General features: G+C 39.3%; 1 long non-coding RNA gene across 1 annotated transcript in view; it reads right to left on the bottom strand.

Moving 5' to 3' along the window:
* The window catches only part of LOC116448987, a 108,172-nt gene that overhangs the window by 63,161 nt on the left and 21,861 nt on the right, over window positions 1-23,150 (bottom strand). The window contains exon 5 of the long non-coding RNA XR_004242186.1: window positions 3,789-3,900. This is a non-coding gene — a long non-coding RNA (uncharacterized LOC116448987). The remainder of the gene's footprint in view (window positions 1-3,788; window positions 3,901-23,150) is intronic.

Raw genomic sequence — 23,150 nt, 5'->3', positions numbered from 1 at the left:
AAACCTGATTGCAGCCTTGGATAGAAATTTCCTGAAACCTTTTCCACCCGTGGCTGAGAAGTGTTGACACTGACCTGGGGGCCAGTTCTGAAATCCAGTAGCACTTGTCCAAACAAACAGTGCATGCTCAGTGGGGCTCCTGGGCACACAAACTGTAAATATTACACCCCTGACACAGATTTCTCATTTGTTCATCTACTTAACCGCGCTCATGATACTTGAGCTGAATCAGCTTTCAGCCATGCTGCAAACTGCCACCACAGTTTGTAGTTTTACTGGATAAGATATCACAACACTACTTGCTGAATCAATAATGTTAATACAAGATAGAACTTATTTTACTTCAAGAAGAGGACAAAGAGCGCTGTGGATCACTACATCAATTTCATTTTCCTGAACTACACAACAATTCTGTCAACACAACCGATGGTAACTTTATTTCAGTTTTTGTAATTTTTTTTTTTCTTGTTTCCATGTATTTAGGGCCTGAAAAAAAGGAACAGTACACAAAATATTTACTTTCCTGCCTTTGGGCTTGTGCAGCTGAACCTGAACAGACTCAGATGAAACAAACTTTCCTCTGTGTTGGCCAGTACTCGGGGCCCCAGTTTGGTCCACCAAAGAGCCAGTTAGTGGACTGGAAATTCATTTAGGTCATAAGTACCTGTGAGATATTGGATCAGGGATTTTAATTTAGAGAGAAATGATCAATTGGACTAAGAACTGTATTTAACTGCATATTGATAGATGCAGAAATATTCCTAAAATCACAGTACTGTAGCAAAAATATTGGTTCCTTTGCTTACATGTAAGTTGTAGAAACCTCTAAAAGGTACATAATTCTCTCATACATACCACAGAATTGTTCAAAGTGACTTACAGAGGTATTACAACCTTTTCATAATATTTTAATTTATTCTAATACATTTTCCATATGGCCAAATTGTAATATTTTCTTATGCACAAGAGTCTAACATCCTATAAACCTGTGTCAATTTTATAAACAATTTTCAATAAAAGCCTTCTCCTGCAAAAAGTTAAATTCATGCATACAAATGAGGGTGGGATACGGACCTGAAGGACTAACCCTGCCAGATGCTGATTTCAACAGGGACTTTGCTACTACAGTGCCGCTTTCAAGACAGATTTAAGAGAAAAATTATTTTTATTATTTCAAGTCTATTTGCTTAAAAGCCTTGGACATTTTTGTGATAAATTTCAGAATTAGGCTTTACTTGAACTTTTAAAGACGGATAACAAATTCTTCAATTGTGACGTATAACTCTCATCTGATCAGAGGCAATCAGAAAGAGACAGAAAATGATTCAACTCTTTGGTATATGATTACTCTGTGCAGATAAAGCCACAAGTCCTCCCTTCCCTACCTTCACTCCAGGAGCTTGAAGTACTCCTGCTTCTGCCACTCATGTTTAGTTGTGTTTATGTTTAATCTGAGTCAAACTGTGCCATTTTTAGTGATGCAAAAACACTCTGCCATTTCTCTGTGCTTCTGGAAGATGTTACAAATAAGGAAGGAAAGGGGGATGAACATGACCTTATCCAAAAAGCCCTGCAGTTTTCCTTCTACTTTGGAAAAAGCTGGGTTTGTGTTTTCTTAGGGTAGAGGTATGTTAGTTTAACATAATGCCAATCAAACTCTACAGGTTAAAAGGGCATAGCTTGTTTATATTCAGTTCTGATATTAGCCAGTAAAGGGATTGAAAAGCAGCTGTCTGGACTTCAGGGACAGTATTTGAGATAAAACAATTGCAATATTTGGATAATTAAAACATATTCCCAACAATTATTTATAATCTGCCATTTATTTTGACAATATTTTTGAACTGCAAATGATTTAAATTACCCTAAAATTTAAATTTAATTAAAAAATTCAGAAATCCATACCTTAAGTCAGAAGGAGTTTAGTTTTAGCTCTCTCATTTTATAATTTGAAAATTCATTGGAACTGGCATTGGTGACCACAAAATACAGTAGGAAAATTGTAGGCTATGCAAGAAAAATCTGAATCTGATCTACAAAGGACCAGTGTTTTGTCACTTGTTTTTATTATAGTATCCATTTTACACAAATAGTGCGTTGACAAATTACTATGTTTTAGAAATATTCGGGGCTAACTTACGTCCACTCTCTAGATCAAAAGCACATGCAGGGAAAAAGAAAAGAAATAAAATGCTTGAGTTTGCCATTTCTTCTGATAGTTACCCAGGAAGATTTAGGCTGCTTTTGTGGGTTCAATTTTTTTTTTCTCTCTCCTTTTTTCTTATGACATTGAATAGGATTTATTAACTCCTTTTGCAGAGTTCTATGTAAAATCTCACCTTGGTTTTAATCAAAATTTCACTACCAAACTGACTAGGGACTGCTTACAAGCTCCTCAGCCCAGTCATCAACTTTAGAAGACTCAGAGATATGTTAAAGAGGAAACAATACCAGAGTATATTGGCACAATTACCATCTTTTATTGCACACTGTTGATTAAACCATCAGATCTCCATGGAAGCCACTTACATTTTCTAGAGCCCAATATTAAGACAGGTTTTATTAAGGTGTCAAAAAGGATGGGACTTACTTACTGAGTTCTCCTAGTTTGTCCCAGCTTCCCAAGTGGAAGAAAATGAAAGTATTTTTAACCATAATTAAAAAATGGCCTCTAACTTTGCTAACAAATAGTATTAATTGGAGAATTAATATATATCAGAGAAGAGAAATATTTCATTATGCAAGACCCTATTATCAGTGCCATAGATAGACAGCTTCAGGCCCTAAAAGGATATCAAGGGCATGGCAAGTGCTTTGACCTCCCAGCTCTGGTGATTGTAACACAGTGTAGTTGAGGCCACCCTTTTGAATTTTTAGAACGTGTGGCATTTGACTGAAAATGCAGTAGTTACCCTGATTGTTTTTAAATGGAGCAAAATGCTCTTTATCCAAGTTTCAAGACTATATGCAGCTGGTGCAATGATTCCCGGCCAGCTTCAAAAGTTTCCAACCTTATCTTGCAAGTCTCCTAAGCTGCTTCAGAGACTGCCCAGCTGAGGTTTGCCAGGAGCAGCCAGGGGTCTGTTGTGTGGGGTTGGTTGGTTGGTTGTAGTGTAAATCCCCCGGGGGTGAGGCAGCCTGCACCAAGCATGCCAGCACCTTCCTTCCTGGTGGCACCACGGCTGAAATGGCCTGCAAGGGCACTGTCTGGAGCACTCCATGTCACCTGTGTACCCACAGCCTGCCTTAGTCAGAATTTTTATAAGTGATCATTTCACCTCTGATCAAGTTTTGTGTTCAATCTGCTTGAAACCTAATTGGAGGACAAGTTTCTCAATGATAATATCTCAAAATCTGAATGTCTTTCATGGACAAAATCTGACATTTTCATAGCTTCAGCCTTGGTAGGGGGTGGCTACCATATTTTAAACACCCTGAAAATTCAGCCCTCTAGGTCTTGTTGAAAGTGGCCACATAGAATTTTATTCACCAGCTGTTATGATATTGATAACCACCGGGATAAGGGGTTTGAAGTCCAAAGGAAAAAGTAAAAGTTATTGACAAAAGCTAAAGTAAAATCCCCCCTGCTTCCTTTCAGATTTAGAGCCATTTGATAACTAAGCATTAACTAGTAACTGCATATGACTTTCAGTTTTGTTGTACAGGTTTTCTGATATTTAGAAGCTATAAAGAAAAAGAGCAAACATTTCAAAAATCAAGCAGAATAGAAACCATAGGATTCTTCAGACAAATGTAGTGTACACAGCACACTTTGGAAAATCACATACATGGCAAAACCAGAACCCGTAACAGAGTGGGAGGTATGGACTGATGAAGGAAGTAGAAGGCTGGGTCTTGGGCTTCAGGCCAGGGCAGCTTCCAGAAATAAAAACCAAAGTTCTGTTGGGGGAAAGACAAGAAACAAGTTAGTAAAACCAGACAGAAATTAAAACTTGGTCATTTTTCTTCCTCTACAAAGAAATTGAAGAGGTTCACATATGGACTGGAGTAACTATTTCTGACCGAATAGCACACAGCCGTAACTTCACTTGTCCCTTATTTTAAATGATTGCCCCACAAAGCCTGTGTCAGGTCTGACACTGGTCCAAGGCCTCAGGCCATGGTATGATCTGCTGTGTTCTATCATGTGGGGAACAACCCACTCCTTCCTTTCCAGCCTCTCATCAAGGCTGATCCTTACAAGGAGGCTGCCATGGTTCATCAGCTGCTCCATATGCTCCTTCTCTAAGTCTTGAGTGGGTCTCACAGCCTTTTTTTAACACCAACATCTGCACTCACCTTGCCTAAGAAAGAACATTTATCAGCTCCTCTGCCTTGCACAGACTTGTTCATGACTCCTTAGCTATTGTGATGGTCAGTACCCAAGAATGGAAATTTTACAGCTCTAAATTCATAGCACTGAAAGGATGAAAGTTTCAGATCAAGAAAACCTTTTCATCACTGACACTACTTCATTAGCAAAGCCAAATAACCAGTCTGTGCTAAACATAACAGTTTGAAAACTGAGGGCCAGGCACCTTCAGAGGAAAAGGAGTTCACTGACCTGACTAGTTCATTGAAGCATTTCCCCCTTCATTATAAGTATTAGTTTATTAGTGGCTGGGTTTAGTTGAAACCAGATGTTTCTGATTTTTTTGAAGACAACTTTGCTGTGATGGCTCTGAAGCCAGTGTTACCCTCCAGCCCTAGGTGTATGTGCAGGTTGGGAGTCAATTAAGCTACAGATCAGCTATAAAATTGCTCATAATTCCTGATCTACACTATTTGCTGACCATGAGATTACATCACTCAAGACACTGGAAATCACAATGTCTTACATTTCTATCAAACCCCAGTTCCCTCCCAGCCTGGGAACTTTTCACTTGTCTCTGGCAGAGGGAATGTCCTCTTACAGAGGGGGCAGATTTCTTACCTAGGAGAGCAACTCTCAAGTCAGTTAGAACAGCACAAAACTTCCATAGCTCCTTGATATTAACAGAACCTTCACATTTATGCTATTGCAGTAGAGAAAGAGAGATAAGTTAATGACACCTCAAAGCTAAGCAAATCAATCACACAGCTCTCATTCCCAAATCCTGGACTGCATCACATCATGTGAGCCTCTCCAGCTCTGACTGGATGCTGTTGGAACTTTTGATGGTGCAGGACAAGACATGAGATAAATAAAATGCACATTTTTTTTCCTCCTTGCCTGCCTCATGCTGACCAGAGAGGAAATGACAACCAGATGCCCCTGTGACCCACAGTTCCCCTGAGGTGACCGATCCAAGTGTAACATGTGGTCACCTCATTTGGGAAGGAGCCAAAGCCTGCTCTGTTTAATTGGCCGAATGGTCCCCTACAGCTGCAACAGATTAGGGACAAATTCTCTTCAAATAAAGTTGTGCTTTTTTCTCCCCATCCCCCCTTTAATTTGGGGGGTGTTGGGGAGAAATCATGCCTGGAGAAACATGTGCACATACACACATGACTGAAGTTAATAAAAGTGTCAGGTAGGCAAACAAAATACCATTTATTTTTAAGCAGCAATAAAAGACCACATTGATGTCTAGAAGGAATCGGGCAACTGGGGAGCTCCAGAGAGAGGGAGTGTAGTGGTGTCTCATGAATCATTCCAAAAGTTTTCTCTGATCTTTAATACCAGACTCAGTGACTTTGGGAAGGGGGCAGGGTGCAAACATTTGCAATGCCAAGTCCCAAGCCCCCTCTTTCTAATTCTACAGCACTTCACGTGTGAGGGGATGAAAGCAGCCTGGCTGGAGCAATCTGCTGCAAAGAGCAGTATAAGCTGCGAGAGCCATCTTGGAGGGCACTTTCAGGCCTGGCCTGGCCTGTCAGTGAGCTCTGTAGTTATTTTAAAGAATAAAAAGCATATTTTAAAGACTGGAATTTTAAAGATAAAGACATCTTCAGGGCAGAAGCAGGATGTTCATTTACCTAGAGACCCACTATCTAAGAAACTTCTGATGGAAATGCTATATTTAGCAGCCATTCATCTGGCAAAGAAGTGCTCTGCTATTCATTATAATCTCAAATTTTCATGAAAAGAAGCTCATTTTCTTAGACTTTGCAGAGGCTGAGTTTTAATGTAGGGGCTTTTGTTCCCTTTCAGATTATTCTTACTGTGTTTTTCTTTCATTGCTTGGTCTTCATCTTGGGTGTGGAAATGAACTCTTTAAGGGACACATGTAGAACAGACTATGGACATATCTTGGGGTAAAGAGGTGACAAGAGTTCTCTTCCAACAGTTCTGGAGGCACAAGCAGATGCCAAACTGTTCTTTTGTGCAGATTCCTCTGGATCCTCCCAGAAAGCTTGTAAATTTTTAGAGATCCATTCATCAAGTCTGATGTAATATAAAGATTAGTGTTCCTACCTAAGCCTAAGGAAATATTATCTTCCTTTACCAGTGGGCCATTAGGAAATGAAATGCAACAGAAATGCAGAGTGGGAAGATCACTACACATCAAATATTCATTCTGCACGTTTTGGGGAAAAACAGAAAGAGTAAAATACATTACTTTTGCCACATGCGCTGCTATACTTAGTCAAGAAAAAAATGATGGTTCTTTTATTTAGACAGTGATTTGATAGCCCAGTGCCATCCACTTGATTATAATCATTACATTAAACATAACCACATACCATACAGTCAGAGCAGTTATACACTTATAGTAAATGTTCCAACTCAATTTTTCTACATGCCTTCCACGCCAACTTCATGGATTAGAGATGCTGAAGACAGCAACAGTCATTTGTAAGAAATAATTCAACTGGAGCTGTTGCTGTGCCTTAAATGGTCATTTATTTTTTAAAAATAAAATTTAAAAAATCTGCAGATAGATTTGTTGTTCATTTAACTGAAAGGAGGAACCTTAGTAAGAAACTGAAAACTCTGAAGTTGAGAACAAATACCTGTATGTAGGTCAGCAGCGTGTGTTCAGCTCCCACTAAGATCTGAACACGCTCAGAGCCACAGACTTTGGTTGAAGAATTTTTCTACCCTCAAAAGATTAGACAGAATGAGAAAGCTCCCCTCACTTTGGGGTATCTAAGTGTTTAATTCTCACCATTCTTATTAATTGTCTAATTTGTTAACTTCCCCCAAAATATCTTCTGAAGAGGGAGGGACTCAAAGAACAATGAAAGATGAAATGAGTAATTGGGAGATATTTTAGAATATTTTAAATACTTTGAAGAAACCCCTCTAGTTCTCTCTGTCCACATGCAGAGGTATTTTATTCCCCTTCACTGCATACACTGGCATTAATTGGTTTTGCATGTGTCCATCAAAAAGACAAATATATATCTACTAATAAACATTTAGAATTGTAGTGGTGGGCTCGGTGGTGCTGGGTTTATGGTCAGACTCCATAATCTTAAAGGTCTTTTCCAACCTAAATGATGCTATGGCTCTATGATTTACTTCAGAACAACGCAGCTCCATCAGCATGAGAATTCATAAGTATTTGCTGTGTACTCATCTCATAAAAAAAACAAACGTAATTTCTTTTATCACTAAATACAGGCTTTTCCTCAGGCAGCAAAATGGTTTTACAGCACTTTTTAAATAGGATGCCAAAGGGGTGGGAGTGGGCTGAGCCCAGCACATGCTCACATTGTTCTCCAATGCTATCATCTCAAAAGACAGCGGAGGAGGAAAAAGGGCCCTCAGTGCCAGAAACATCTGCCTCAATGGGTCAAACATGATGGTGCACTTTGGACAGAGCCCTTAGGCTCAAGGATGCTGTCTTCTTGTACTCAACTAAACTTGAAGTGTTTTACATTGGGAACAAAGACACTGAGAAATTCTTAGCTGGACACCTGTTTATTCAATCTACCACCTTTCTCCCACTGTTACCTCATTAAAATATTAATTATATTCATTCTATACTCCTATCAGGATTTTGTCAAGTACAGGACTGCATTGTCTAGAAAACCATCAAAGGCAAAAGCAAAATCCACAAATGGAAAAACACAGAGAATACTTCGGACTTTTTCCTTTCCTACTCCTGGTTTAGAATCATTATCAAAATCTGATTTAAAACATGGACGACTGAAAACCTGGCCTTGAGGCTGCTGTGACAAATCTGTTTCACACTGGTGCATAATCACAGTTTTCACAAAAGATTGTGTGATAACCCAATGTCAGTTTATGGTCTCCTTATACACCATAGATAGTTATCTCAAGTTTTTCTCATATTGGTATCCAGGTTGAATAACAAAAAACAGTGTGGATCTGTGTTATCCCTTGTCATATTTATTTCCCGCCCCCGTTTCTCTCCTGTCCTGCAGCCCTGGTGAAAAAAGTCCCATTCTTCTGCTGTGACATTGATTGGATGAATTTGGTCAAATGAGAGGAGCACAGAAGTCCAGAACAGTAATGAGTTTTTCCAAATGGTTGTCTTGGACACATATGATTCTTAACCCATTTTTTATTACAAATAAAATCAATTTTATGGAAATGCGCTATCGCATTAAAAACATACTACATTTATATTTTTGGATTCTTTGAATGTAAAAATTGTCAACTTTTTGCTGACATTATTGCATAAAATACACTTTTGGAAGCAATTAATTTTGTGTAATTCACAGTGTATGAAAACTGGCCTGTATTTGTGGATTAGACTCTAGTTCTAACTATTTTAAAAATATATTTTTGTGAAACTGACATTTTTCCATATTGGACACAAGTGTGGTTCAGAGACTGTTTAGTGATGGTTTTTTGCTAGTAAAATCCAAACTTAAAACTTAGTCTCTGCAGTGCTGGATATGAAGGTGCCTGTCTCAATAAATTGATAAATATGCCACCACAGTCATAATTGAGGATAATTAGTGCTTGTACAAAAGTACAGGAAAACTGAGCAAATCCAACAGACCAAATCATACACCTGAACTTTCATACCTTCTCAAAAACCTAGGGAATTCTGCCCAGTTCTGCTGACTCTGACCAGTGTCATGTACCATAACACCCTCCTTCAAGCAGGCTGCTGTATAAATAGGGTTTCTCGTGGAAAACATGACAAAAATCTCTCTATAGAATCCATCACTTCCTGCAGAATTCACCAGTCTATAACTCTGTATGGCCAGAGTTTAGCAGTGAGCTCCAGATCAATTGCAGCTCTTGACATTTATCTAACTTGAATGCTGAAGAACATACTTTTTGGTTTGATTCCTATCTGTTACCAGCTAAATGGATCAATAATGGTTTTTTTTCTTTTTCAGTGAGAGAGGGTCTACACTTGACATCTTCTTTTAAAGTTGGGCAGACAGTTTCATTCAAACTGCAATGCTCAGCAACCTCTGATATTCTAGCAGCACCCAGCTGCTCTTCTATTGTTAAGATATGGTTCAAATCTCTATTATAAACCCTTCCTTTTTTTTTTTTTAATTAGTTTAAAATGCAGCTGTAAAAATTGCTTTGGGATGAACCTTGGCATGCTGAGCTGACTGCTAGCCTCTTTTTTTCTTGTCTGCCCTCCCCCACTCCACTTTAAAATTTGAATTTAGATTTATTCTGCCTGGAGATAGAGGAAGGAAAGCAAGTAATAAAAAGAACTTATTCCAAAACTAATAGGCAGACACCAAGCCATCAGATATCAGGTATGTGGCTTGACTATGTATTAAAAGAAACATATTAGGTAACACATATTTTCAAGTGCCAGGCACGAAAACCTTCACAGCATTAAACTAAAAGATGTAACAGGTAGGTTGGTGTTGAAGGTTATGCATCTGAAATAGATCCTCCATCACCAAGTCAGGATTCTCCTCCAGGCCACCAATTCAGCAGTTCATGGAGCCACTCTGGGGACTGAGGAGGTAGGCAGGACTGAAAGTACTGTAGCAATGCCCTTTAATACACTGCTTTTATCATCAGCAGGTCAATACAATTGTGTATACTGTACATGGAATGTTTCAACAGGTCAGAACATACCACTGCATGGCTGTTTCAGTGCCCCTGCTTCCTCAACAGGGAGTTCGCTCTCCACGGTAATGCAAAGCAGAGTTATTAAGAGGCAGACAGTTAATTGTCATGAAAAAAGGTAATAATATGTGCTATGTGCTGCATTCTCAGTGACTACCACATTGATATAATCAACAAACTACATGAGGTTCAGAGTTAGCCTTTGCTTGTGCTGGAAGTAATTAGCTATTAAATTGATCTCCAACTACTAGAGCCCATGGATAGGATGCCTTCTATCAAGCAGCCTTCCATTATGCCTGAAGCACTAGGATGCACTGCAGAGGACCCTCAAATTTCACCCAGAATTTCCATGCTTGTGTAGAGTTAATTAAGATTGTGCTTAGTCAGTAGAGAAATGTAACATTTTGTACTTGAATTCACACCCATATTTGCTTGCAACTATTAGGATTATAAGTATCAAATAAAAAAAAATGCTAAATGGTGATATCTAAAGTCTTAAAAATTAGTAGAAAAAAAGCTCTTTTTCTGAAAGAAAATTCCAGAAGTTGTATTTGACAATGTTAGAAACCTCCAAAATTGTTCTGAAATCTCAGCACAAGTAGCTGTTTTCGCCTGACATACACACACATTACACACCCCAGGAAAAAAGGCTATTCGTGAAACTTCCTTAGGACCCAGTGACATGGGGCTCCTCACTCTGACAGCAGCAGCACAGTTTAACCAGGGTGATACAGGTAACAATTGGAAAATAGTCTGTCAAGCAACAAATTCAATCATAATCAGCATGTGCTTTGTCACAGGCAGATCTCCAGCCCTTGGCCTCACCTATCACATCTCTGTTCACTGAAAAAATTATTTGGCCTTCTACAAACTATTACTATGTTCTGCCTTGAACAATATCTTGTAGCAGTGAGGCTCACAAGTTAATTAAGAGGACATGCTTCATTTTACATATCATTATTTTAAATACATTAAAGAAAACCAGAAGCATTCTCAGTAATATTCACTTCAACTTCCACATAAACAGATAGATAAATAATCCAGTTCATATAATTCGTGTTTACTAGAATTAATCATTCTCTTCCATCTCTGTATGGGAGAGACTTCATAACTCATCATATCTTCCATCATTATTTAATCCTAAACTTCAAAGTTATATTTTTAGAACATATTTTCTGCCTCAGAAAACTCTCTTGTAACTTGTTTTTATGTGATGGAAATATTAGTATTTTTCTAATAGCAGTTAGATGTTAAATCATTATCAAAGCTAAAGACAATGACAGTTTTACATGAAGAAACTCCTTAATTGTTTTTTAACTGGTTTTGTGCTCTTTATTATACTTTACATCAAGGGCCCACAGAACTATGACATTGTGGTACTTTTGCTATGAAATTCTTAACCTAGGATTTTTATGGCCCTGAAAGGATAGAAACAAATTCCCAGTACTTTTCATTTCAGAGAGCCAATCTAGGACAAATTCCAAGGCTTTCATCTTCTATGTAAAATATATAAACTGTGGGATCCAGGAAATAGGGTTCTTTATGTTCTGTGCAAAGGAAAAAGGCTCCAGTGCTGCAGCAGGGAAGCACCAGGGCTGCATGCACTGCATACCAAAGACAGCTTCAAGGGCATCTCTGCTTTTCCCTTTGCACTAGAATGTATGAACAGTGCACTCTATTGCTAAGCCCCGGGATGCAAGTTAAAGAGAGGGAGAAATTATTACTTCAGCCTTGGCCAAAATATATATGTATGTATATTTAGTTATAAAGTAATAATGTGAAAGCTCATAAATTAATACAGTTGATTTATTTAAGACTTAGCAGCCTTTGAGCCAGAGCTCTGCAGAACAGGTATTCCTCAGGGCAATAGTACAGCACGGCAAGAAACACAACAAGCTGAAGCTGCTAATTAAGTTCATTTAAACTTTCCATTAGGAAGCTTGGATCAGTTACTCACAATCTAAAGGCTCTCCACTCTTTGGGTTAAATCAAATGTTCCTTACAGCTGTAATCACGATGTACAACACAGTTTTGGCTGTGGCCATTTCCTCTCTGTCAGAAATACATCCATAGCTCCAGTTGGAACCCATGTGCATGTGAGGATTGATTTCTTGACATTTTGTCAGTGCCACTTCTCCCTGCATGACTGCAGCTCTGATTAGAGGCAGAAATGTGCCTGGGTGGAAGGCATGTGTTCCATTTCCTGCCCCTGGCAGCAACCCGCTCCACAGGGTTCCACCAGCAGCTCGTGTGCAGCAAGTCCCTCCTCTCCCTTGCCCTCACCCAGAGCAGGGAAAGAGAAAGAAAAACTTGTTAGAAAACAAAGAGAGAGAGGGAAATTCGAGTAAACAGCATAGGAAATTTAATAGAGACTGAGAATAAATCTCCATCCCTAATCACTTTCCACCTTTTTAGAGCAGATCAGATTAGTTAGTGTGATTTTACTTTTTGGTGAAGAACAGCACAAAACAACAAAATTTAAATGACAGCAGAGAGAAGAGGGGAGTGAGACGAACTCCCATGCTAGAATTTTAGCAATATTGTGAATAGAAAGCAATGTTTTCTCAGGTTTTGGTTATTGTGCATTATTATAAGTGATGCCATCTCAATTTCACTTGCTGAGTGGCTGCAGAACAGACTGCAAAAAACTGGAATGAGCCTCCAATCAACTGCCCCAATGACAGCCATCACAAAACTGGGAAAGCTACTTCCAAGCTAGTTCTCATTAATTGTTCCCACACCATCTTTGCTGCTTAACACAAGCTGTTGCAGCCAGCAGCTTATTCCATTAGGTTCTGAGAGTACAAGTTAACACTGAAAAAGAAAGACACTGAGAACAGTAAAAGATGGAAGAGGAAAAGAGAAGAAGAGAACAGGGGCTGAGAGATGAGGAGGCTCCTGAATTAGCTGGATTCACCATTCAGCCCTGTATTCTTCCAAATAAGTATCCACAGTCATTGCTGTGGAGAAAGTGAACAAGGAGGGGGTGGCACACAGACATCACCTCACTTCTTCATGGGTTTGGTTTTTTCCAGAAGTATTTTTAATTAAACTTTTGAAAAGCAGCAATTTTGTTACAATCGCACATTCATATGTTTAAAATCTGCTTTTAATTAAGACAGATGATTTAATCAGCCACAGTTAAAAGTATTTTATAAATGCAGACATTGCACAAAAATCTGAAAACTTGTAGGGTTTTTGATGTCATGAGGACATAAACTTAAAATGTTCTCCCAGTTCAAAGATGTAACTTGCTCAAAACCAGTCTGCAGGTTTCTGAAACAGAGACCTGTTGGGCTGGTTTCTGGTATATTAGACAGCTCTTTCATGGGATCTAGGCTTTGTAACTAGAGATATACCGTTCTGGAGAGCATCCACGGGCAGCTGTCTGAGACTGAGCAAAAGACAGCATCTGGAGCTATAAAGGTCTACTTCAAATCTTGGAAAGAGAGGCAGGGTTTACTACCTACAGGTTTATTTGGTCTCTGGACATTATTGGAGCATTCTCTGCCTGCACTAAATATATCAACTGAATCTGAGATCAAGGCTACATTGCTTTGTTCACTCAGAGAATGAACAGCAATGACAAAACCAGCAGTAACCACAACAAAAGGTATCAAATCACATCATCTGCTTGCAAGAACTAACTCTGATCACAGAAGTGAGAGGGGAACTTCTCTCCATCATCAGCTCACAAACCAAATTACAAATCAGAAATTAATAACCACTAGCACACAAAGTTAAGGGAGAATATAGTTTTGAATTTATCCCTGAAAAGCAATTCCATCATAAGATTCACTCTCCCATTACATTTTTCCTCAGGTGTGGCAAATTGGATGGGGCCCACAAGAGCCAAATGCAAAGATGATTATACCAACCCTCCCACCTGAAAATGAAAATATTTTTGCTTAAAGTTAAGTCTGGACTGAATACAAAAGGCAGAAGCTTTCACACCTCATTTCCAGTGCAATGAGCCTTATAAATCCATCTTTAGCATGGCAAGAAAAGACGAGGAAAAAAGGAGGAAAAAATATTGTTCATTAAGCTAAGGTCAGAGAAATACAGCATTAGTAAAGAAAAAGAAATGCATTTTTGAGCTGCACACTGAAGAGAAGAAGATGACAAGGCTGTTACATCACATCATGACTCAATGACTTGTGTGCATTGACTTAACTGGTTTCATTTCATTCATTTCCTAGAGGAGAGCTGTTCTGTTTGGTGGAAGTTCACTGCAACCGGCTGGCAACATCAGGAGTCTTGTGTGGATGGAAAGACAACATGTCATCTCAGAGATGGTCCTTTTCATGAAATTTGAAGGACACAGATAGGGTATTTCAAGTACTCTTTTATCTTTGTTTATTCTACAGATGTAATCAATGTTTGTAGCTTCTGATACTTTTCATGAATATTAAATCATTTGGAGAAAAAGACTGTTTATATAAAACTATATATGAAAATATATATGAACCACTAATGAGTTACTGAAACAAGATTACGTGTCTATAATGTGGAAGCAATGACTGTGCTGAAGTAAAATAATTCTAATTGGCTTAAAGGCTTTCAAAATGAATGGCAAATTGAAATAAGCAATTTCGCTTTGATAGCTTTACAATGCCAGGGATTCTTCCAAATCAATTCCTATTTCCTCCACAAAAGAGGTCTGCAAATATTAATTGCAGAAAACACATCTTTACCGTCAGAACAGACCAGCTTTTCTCTCTGAAATCGGATCAGCTCACCTTCTTCAACTGCTGTTTTCTACTGAACTCTAAAGCAGTGCAAGTGTCAAACAGCTGCATGGTGGGATGAGACAATTGGGAAGAGACATCAGGACTGAGGGGCTAGGCACACAAAGTGCCCAGTGTGTTATCTGGAACCCTGTTGTGTTTAAGGACAATGCTGACTGAACCAGGTTTTTTAGAAGGGCCTGGAAAATAAACCAAAATTAAACCAACTTTGATCTGTGGAGGTCAAAAGCTTAAGAGACAGCGTTACCCTTCAGCATGACTCCTAAAGAAGTAAGACTGTGCAATATCAGTCTCAGTCTGTCAGGCATCTTATTCCTTTCCAAACTATATTTGTTAAGAGTGAAGTTTTCCAGGAGTGAATCCTTTACAAGTTCTGATGCAGCCCTTCACACACTAACACAAACCATGTGATACCACCAGCTCTGTCTGTGGGCAATGGTGGCAACGGAGCATTTGTGACTTAAGAAGATGTGACATGTCAGAGAGGAGGAAATACCACAAAATCCTGTCATGTAACAAGGCAAAATTAGCAGCTAAACAAGAGAAGTAAAGAACAAAAGGCATCAAGAAGGAAAGAATAAGCAATAGTAAGCATCAAGGAAGAAAAAGCACGGCCAGAATGTTTCTGGTGACTACATGGGCATGAGAATATTTTGAAGATTACATCAGGAGTCCTCCTACATTTGCAAAAAATCTACAACAGATATTTTTCTCATATCCCTCCCTGCGTTTGCAAGAAAACAAAATGCTTACAATGAGGTACTTCACAATCTTCCAAATCCCCAGGGGTTTGCATGATCCAAGATCATGGCAAGTTCTATATACAAAATAGGAAATGGAGAGATGTCATCATTTCATTACCCCTTAAAGATAAGGCTCAGTCAGTTTCTCAGTAACTGCACCAGCTGTTGCCTTGAAAGGGTGCTGGCTTTCCAGAAGGAGAAAACACTGATTGCATGGTAATGCATGGGGATTTTGACTGAAAGGCAGGATGCCAACAAAGCTTTTGGAACATACTGTGATATGGCTGTGAATGTGAACCTCTTATGTCCAACTTTGGCATTGAATGTTTCATGGCACTGTGGGAGCTGATCTATCCCACACAGACAATTAGAGGTTTCTTCTCATCACCAGCTTTGCAGCTTGGCCATGACTGAAGCTCTCCCCAGATACTCCTTGTGTTGCTGTCTTACTGGGGACGGCGAGAAAAGTGGCATAGACTCCAGTCAAGAGGAAGGGGCTTTTTATTAATTTCTAAACTCGTTTATATAACCTGGTTCACTTGAATGGCATAAGGTTATTGATCCTTTGACCATCCACCTCTTAGAATAATTGGTTAAACCTTACAACACCCATTTCAAAATATTTCTCCAGTCAGTAACATAACAAACTACATAACAAATTGCATCTGCAAGATAAAAGTATTGTTTTACAAAAACCCCTCACTGTTCCCAGCTAGTGTGCGTGTGAAAGCAAGACTTTCACACGGATGCTGGCAGAAAGCTGGAAAATTTCTCTGCAATCCAGCTTTCAGCATCCACATCCTTACACATAGTTCTCTGTTTATAGCACTTACAAAAAGACTAATTGCACCTATAATCCTCTGAATTCTTGCTTCTTGGAGGTTTCCATAAAGACTGTGGCAAAAGTCTAGCCAATCTGCTCAGGGGCATCTTCCCTAAACTGCAGTTTCAGCAGCTTCACTGCAGCATAAACAACTCATCCCCAGTGGCCACTCTTCCATAAAGGAAAGGCACTTGCTTGGAACAACATAGTAAATATTATTCTGGATGTCAAAGATGAGGAGAACTTCCTGAATCCTATCAGAGTGAGGTATATGGTCTGCTAAGGGGAATCACTGCTCTCCAAGTTCGTATGTTGTTGAATCATCACCTAATACAAACTGCAAATATTGTCCCGGCACAACAGGTGATTGAAGAACAGAGTAGCTACCCAGACAACTCTTCAGTACTCTACTATCTGCTCCCTGCTCAATTCCTGAGTTTGCTGCTCTTGTGGCATGTCTGCCAACATCACTCGGGCTGAGTTCTTCTGCTACAAGCTAAACAAGGAACATCATCTACAAAAGTCAGATGATTCAACGCACTTTTTATTCATTTAAAATTGAAAAGAGGTCTGTGAAGGGCAGTGTGATAGAATAGGAGGCATGGATATGCAGTGATGGATACTGTGCACTCCCACTCAACAGCCATACAGGAAAAGTTTCTGGCTGGTGAGTTCAGGGGGGATAAGAGGTTGTTTTTCTAAGATTTCCATTTGCCTTGAAGGGAGAAAATAAGCCTCATATATTACAGATTCTAGCACAACTTAAATAACAGCACTACATAGAGCAGAATGTTTTGTCTTAGTAATATAAGTATTTTTCTGTCTGTAAAAAAACCCAAAACCTGGAAGATTCTGGCCAGCTCTGCTCATGACTTTCATTCCTTCCATATAAATTTTAGGCTAAGCAAAATATTAAATTTGTGTTTCACTGCTGAAATGAATGACATTCATTAAATTCACTTCACCATGCTTTCCCACTGTTGGGTTTGGCAAGAGCTCAGAGGAAGACTGGAGATCCCTACACGACTTATGTGCAGAGTGAACATTTGTTGAAGTGAGAAGAGAATGAGGTTCCCAAAGTACAGAGCCTCAGAGGCAGTGAGAAAACTGCAGTTCTCTCTCAGCTACACCACTGACCTGCTGCATGCCTCTGAGCTGGGTAGCTTTACGCTGTCCCATTTTCTGTCTTGTCAGTTTATATTGTTATGCTTTGGGCCACCAATTCTTGCATTCGGGGATGGAATAACCACAGACAAGATCAGTCAGAGGCTGTTGGTGCTACTGGAATAACTGCAATAGGTAAAAATGACTTTGCAGTCTACAGGTAAACACAAATGGTACAGAAAAGAGTAGATAAATGATGTACAAATAGAAATGCTCTTCCTAGGAGTCTGCCTGGTCAGTATATCTGAAAATAGGGGACAGATTTTGAGTTTCATAGAATTCCATTAGTTCTATGGCTTGGAAATCCATAAAGAATGTTACTGGGGCATCATGCCATCACAAGAACCAAGTATCCCCAGTGAAGTAAATGGCATTAGAATGGACCAAAATGGCAATTTTTACTAGGTGCCGTTGAAAGGGGGTAACATTTTTATCAAGATACAATCACAATTCCTAATAGTGCAGGCATATTATGATAAGATGAGGTTTTGACATTATATTTTGAGGAACAAAAACGCATATGCTGTTGAGAGTGAAACACAACATTTCTTCTTTCCCTCAGCAGAAAGCCGTTTAGGAAGTTCTACAAAAGGCTCCAGTGAGAGTGGGTGGTAAAGGCAGCAGTGCCATAGTTTTTACTCACCCTTTCTTGATCCCTGAAATCACTTCCCAAATCTTGATTTCCAAGTCATCCTCCCTACCAAAACCTTACCCGACCCGTGATTAGGGAACTGTTCCTTCCACAGTATGGGTCTGCCAAAGTGCTGGGCAGGCTGAGTGACAACTTCAGCAGAAAAGGGTGAAACACAGTGAAGGAGAACACCTGGGATGTTATATTGAAGGGCTTGCGGAAGAGGGAGAGATAAAGAAGTGTTATGTGACAAATTTAAAAGCTAACAATACAGAGAGATCTATTAGTCTCTCAGTAACCAAGAAATTAATGTGCAGTATTCTCACTGGAGCTCAAAAAACGACAGACAAAAAGAGAATTCACACTGCTGCCAATTACTACTGTTTCTTCTCAGGGTCTGTAAATTAGTTGTTCTTAGAAAGTTAAAGATAAATGGTATTGATTTAAGCACATTACTAATAGTACCTTCACTGTAGCAATTGGATTTCACCCAAATTTCTGCTGCACCTAAATTATTCTCTCATTGTAGCTGCTCCTGTAAAAATGCAAATTTGTCTTCTGAAAGTAGGATATATTGTGCCAAATTTCCCTATAGCATTTATGACCAAAAATATTTTATTAAAAATGTCTGGATATTTTCAAATAGTATTCCAACGGGCTGTCAAATTAATAGTGAAAAAAACCCCATAATTCAGAGCTGCAAGGTAATAAGAAATTGTGCTATTGCATGGACAGTTGGAACCTACCAGCAGATAAGAACACAAATTTGGACAAAATACAGTGCTTTCAAAGGTCTTTTTTCTACCACTGAAATGTGAAATATGTATTATTTAAATAAACCAAATGCCTATATGGGGCAGGGGTAAGAATTTCCCAGAGCAGTTATTTCAATTATCCATCTGTTTAATCAGAGCACTGCCACTCTGCTGGAGCACAGACAGACACACCACAGACCCATTCCCCTGCACTGGGGTAAATGCAGAGTATTCCACTCTGAGTACACCTACTCTGTGGTGTACTGGCAGATTTCTGAGTGTTCAATAGAAGGATCGAACAAAGCAGCTACCAAAATCTATGGGATCTTTAAGACAGGATGAGGCTGAAACTGCCATAACAGTTTAAGAGGATTCAAACTCACTTTTAAAATTGACAATAACAGAGCACAGATGGAAAAGTACTTCTCCCACAAGCTGTATGTGGTTAAGACAAAGAGCTGATATATCAAGATCATGTGGAATAAGCAGTGACTAACTACCATGCTTATCTTACTTCAACAAGCCTCCCTGCTTAGAGGTTTGGGTTCTCTTAATCAGAGATCAGAGTGGTTGTGGCTGCCTCATTACTTCAGTGTTTATACCACCTTAGCAGCTTTAAATATATTCTGGGCACTGAGAACAGCCTGAGCTGTGTCGTTGTCACCCTGCCTCCAGCTTCAGGTGTTCAGGCCTTCTGCTTCCTGCAGCTCACTGCAGTCCTGGTGACAGTGGCTCAATGGTGGGATACGCAGCTCTTGAGAAGAAAGCAAGAGACCTGGGAGTGCCAAGGCTTATACCTATCACTTTATAAGGCACTTTTCTAATAAAGGAATCCTTCCTTGGCAATAGGGCATCACACAGCTGCCCTACTGAAGGAATAAAAGCCTCTGGGGTCTTGAATCCCACTCTCCCCGTTTAGTAGCTCAGCACCCCCTGAGTCTCACTGCAGTCACACATGAGATCCCAGTCAGGAGCCAATCCCTCAGCCAAAGGTCCTTGGAGACAGCAGCACTCCAGAGAAGCAGAGTGAAGGATCCCAGCTTAGGCAGGAAAACATGACAAAGTTCTTGCAGAAGACATCAGGAAGTTAGGTGAAGCAGGATTTGGAGAAGGAATTAGAAAAGCAAAGCATCCAATGTCAAAGTGGGGTTGGTGGCCACAAGGATCCTACAATGAGGCCTGACAGGTGAGAGGAGCAGAGCTAAGCTGATGGGTGACAAGTAAAGCAAAGAGACCGCATAACATGTGACACTGAGCCACTGCTGTCAGTGATGGGGCTGTAAGGAGCTCTCTGGAAAGATATCCCAACAGGTGCCTGCACTGAACACAGGCTGGCTGGGCAGCAGGCGAGCAGATCCCTGGTTAAGCAGCATAGAGGGCAGCACTGTGTGCCAGAGCTGGAACAGGAGACCAGCAAGGGACAAATCAAGGAAATTACAAAACCTGAAAGGAAGTGAAGGCAGAGAGGAATCATAGTCCTGGAAGAGTGGTACTCTAGTGAGTAATAAGAACAGATACAGAGAACAGCATTAAATAATTGTTCATCAGGAATGGTTTGTCATTGCATACATCACAGAGAAGAGAGGAGGAAAGAAAAAAAATTGTCATAAGCCACTTCAGCAAGTTAAGGGAAACTCATATACATCATTTTCATATTCCCCTGAAAAAGTATTGTAAAGAGGAAGAGTTAAGTACGCTGTGCCAGAGCCTCAATCACATTAGTAGATCAACAGTGTTTTTGTGGTAAGTCTTTCAAAGCTAGTTTAACTTGTCTCTAAAGGATCCGTAAAAGGACTTTTTAAGTTAGCTCTGCTGGCTTTGGCTAACCATATGGAGCAAAGAATTGATTGCATTCCGACAGAAATGCCCCTAATAACTCCTTAGAATGAGCTGTGGCACTTTTCCACTAATTGTAGACATAACTAATGGGCACCTTGAGCATGTGTTATTAATCTGTCTGCCAATTTTGAGAGATTTCAGTTGTTGAAAACTACAAGGCAGTATTTACTCTAGAGCACACATTCTGCACCAGTAAAAATAAAATGCACATTGTGAACTGGAAAAATAAGAAGGCATTTTTATCACACAACTGTATTATCATTGAAGATACAAAAACCTGTGTCAGCTCCTCAAAGAACAGGGGTTTAACCCGAGTTCAGTTTCCTTGCACAAATTCTCAGAAAAGTGATAGGAGCCATCAGACATCGTGTTCCAAGGTCCATAATGCTCCAAGGGAGAGATATTACCAAAGTGGATTTGGGTTGTATTTATACATTTCATTCATTTCAATGACCAAAAAAGAAGAAACAGCTGCAATTATGCTTTTCTGCTGAGTCACCCCAGAGCAAAAATATTCTACTCTACCTCATTTCAATTTTTCCTAAAGAGGCAAGATTCAGAATACCAAAACAAAGTAAAGCACAAGACCTTGAACAAAATTGCAAATCCCAGATGGAAATGCAGCTCTTCAGTAACTATGCTTTTCTGAAAAAATCTCTGTCGTATCTCACACACTTATTCTTCATTTTCCCTACCCAGTTCTTGGCTCTCCACATTCTCATTGTAAGGGGTTTTCCTACAATGAGTAAATTTGGTATTTCAAAATGTTAGCAGTAACCTGGAACAAAGCAAAGACATTTCCTGTTTTTCACAGGTGTTATAAAGTCCTTTTCTCCACATAACTTGATGGCTGGGACATCCAGTATAGGTGTGACAGAGCAGCTTCAGCTTCCTGCTCTCAGTCATTTGCCCACATTCCAGATTCACTGTCTTTATTGTCAGGATGACAACAACTATGTTGAGATGACCAAATTCCAAAATTTCTCATTGGAATTCTTCCATTACCTATAAATAAATATGGAGAAACCAGACCTTGAACCTAGATATGCTATCTAGGAAGATTAATGACTGAAAATTTGAGCAGTGGGTAGCAAAAGTTTTATCTAAACTTAGGTGTTCTCAACACAAGTCCAATTTTACCAAACCAGCATTGTATGATTAAAAAATGCTATTGTCAAATTTATGCGAGGCTTTGTCCATCACATTACCCTCACTCATCTCTAAGTTCTGCTGGAGCTGAATCGGGTCCAGAATCAGCATAAGAATGGCTGGGATTGACATGAAGGCTAGTTAAAAAGAAAAGAAATTAAATAGGAAAATAAAACCAGAAAAGCCTATTGCTGTATTTATAACCCCTCCACCGGTTCCATGCCAACTTCAACTGGGCCCCTAGGAAAAACAGTTATTTTTCAATCTGGGAAAATGCCTTTCCATAGGGAAGAATATCCCCATACAGTCTTCTTGTAGAATTTCTGTAAAAAAAACCCCAAAAAACAAAAGAATATAAAATAAAATACCCCCCCCCCCCCAAAAAAACTGGGGGAGTGGGGAGGAGAGGGGCTGAATGGAGGACTGTACTGCTGCATGATGGATGTTCAGGTACCATATTTCTTCCTCTCCTTTCCTGAATTCGGCTCCATAATGGGTGTTAACAGGCCAGCTTTAAACACTAAGGAGTGCATTTGCAGTGTAATGTGCAGAGATTTGTCCGGACAATTTCCCATTAACACTAATGTGCACTGCATGGTTAAATCCCTAAACACCACGTGGAAAATTTAGTTTCAAAAGTGCCCATTACATTTGGGTGTTGAATTCTTTTGAAACAGTTGTTAGTCTGTTAAACACTGATTGCTCTCACACTAGGCAGACAGAACTTTTCATTTCAGTTTAGATAGTTAATCAGAAGATATATTTTTGCAAGAAGTTCATATACTAAATGAAATTTTTAAAATTACTCTTTGGAGCTGACTTTGATTAATGTCTTCAGAATGCCTCATCTAAAGATCTACTCATAAATACTAGAAGCTTCAGTTAAATCGATGATATAACTACAAATTTTGTTCACAAAGGACGATGCTCACTTGTTTACAAGCACAGTAGGGACCACATCAAATATAATTTTTGTCACAATTTTTTCCTATCATTAAGACAAAATGAATGTATGCATATTTGTCTTGGGTTTGTTTTTTTTTCTTTTTCTAGCTAGGCATATAAAGCATTGACAAGAAAAAAGGAATTTCACACTCAAGATGTGAATGCACATAAAATCAGGTAGAATATGGGGGGGGCAAAATGGAAGCAACAAGCAAGATTATGATTATAACCAAGTTCTGAGTGACAAGAATGTAAGCATTAAAAAATAAAGTATGAAAACAAGTTGGTCCCCACCTTTCCTACTGCCCAATTTAAGCATGAGTCTGGTTTGTAAATCATAGGATGTTAAATAAAACATCTATGCATGAAAGGGATAATCTAATTTTATTTTGAAAAGGCACACACCA

Source organism: Corvus moneduloides, chromosome 10, assembly GCF_009650955.1.
Source record: "Corvus moneduloides isolate bCorMon1 chromosome 10, bCorMon1.pri, whole genome shotgun sequence".
Classification (NCBI taxonomy): domain Eukaryota; kingdom Metazoa; phylum Chordata; class Aves; order Passeriformes; family Corvidae; genus Corvus; species Corvus moneduloides.
This window is presented reverse-complemented; position numbering and strand designations above follow the sequence as displayed.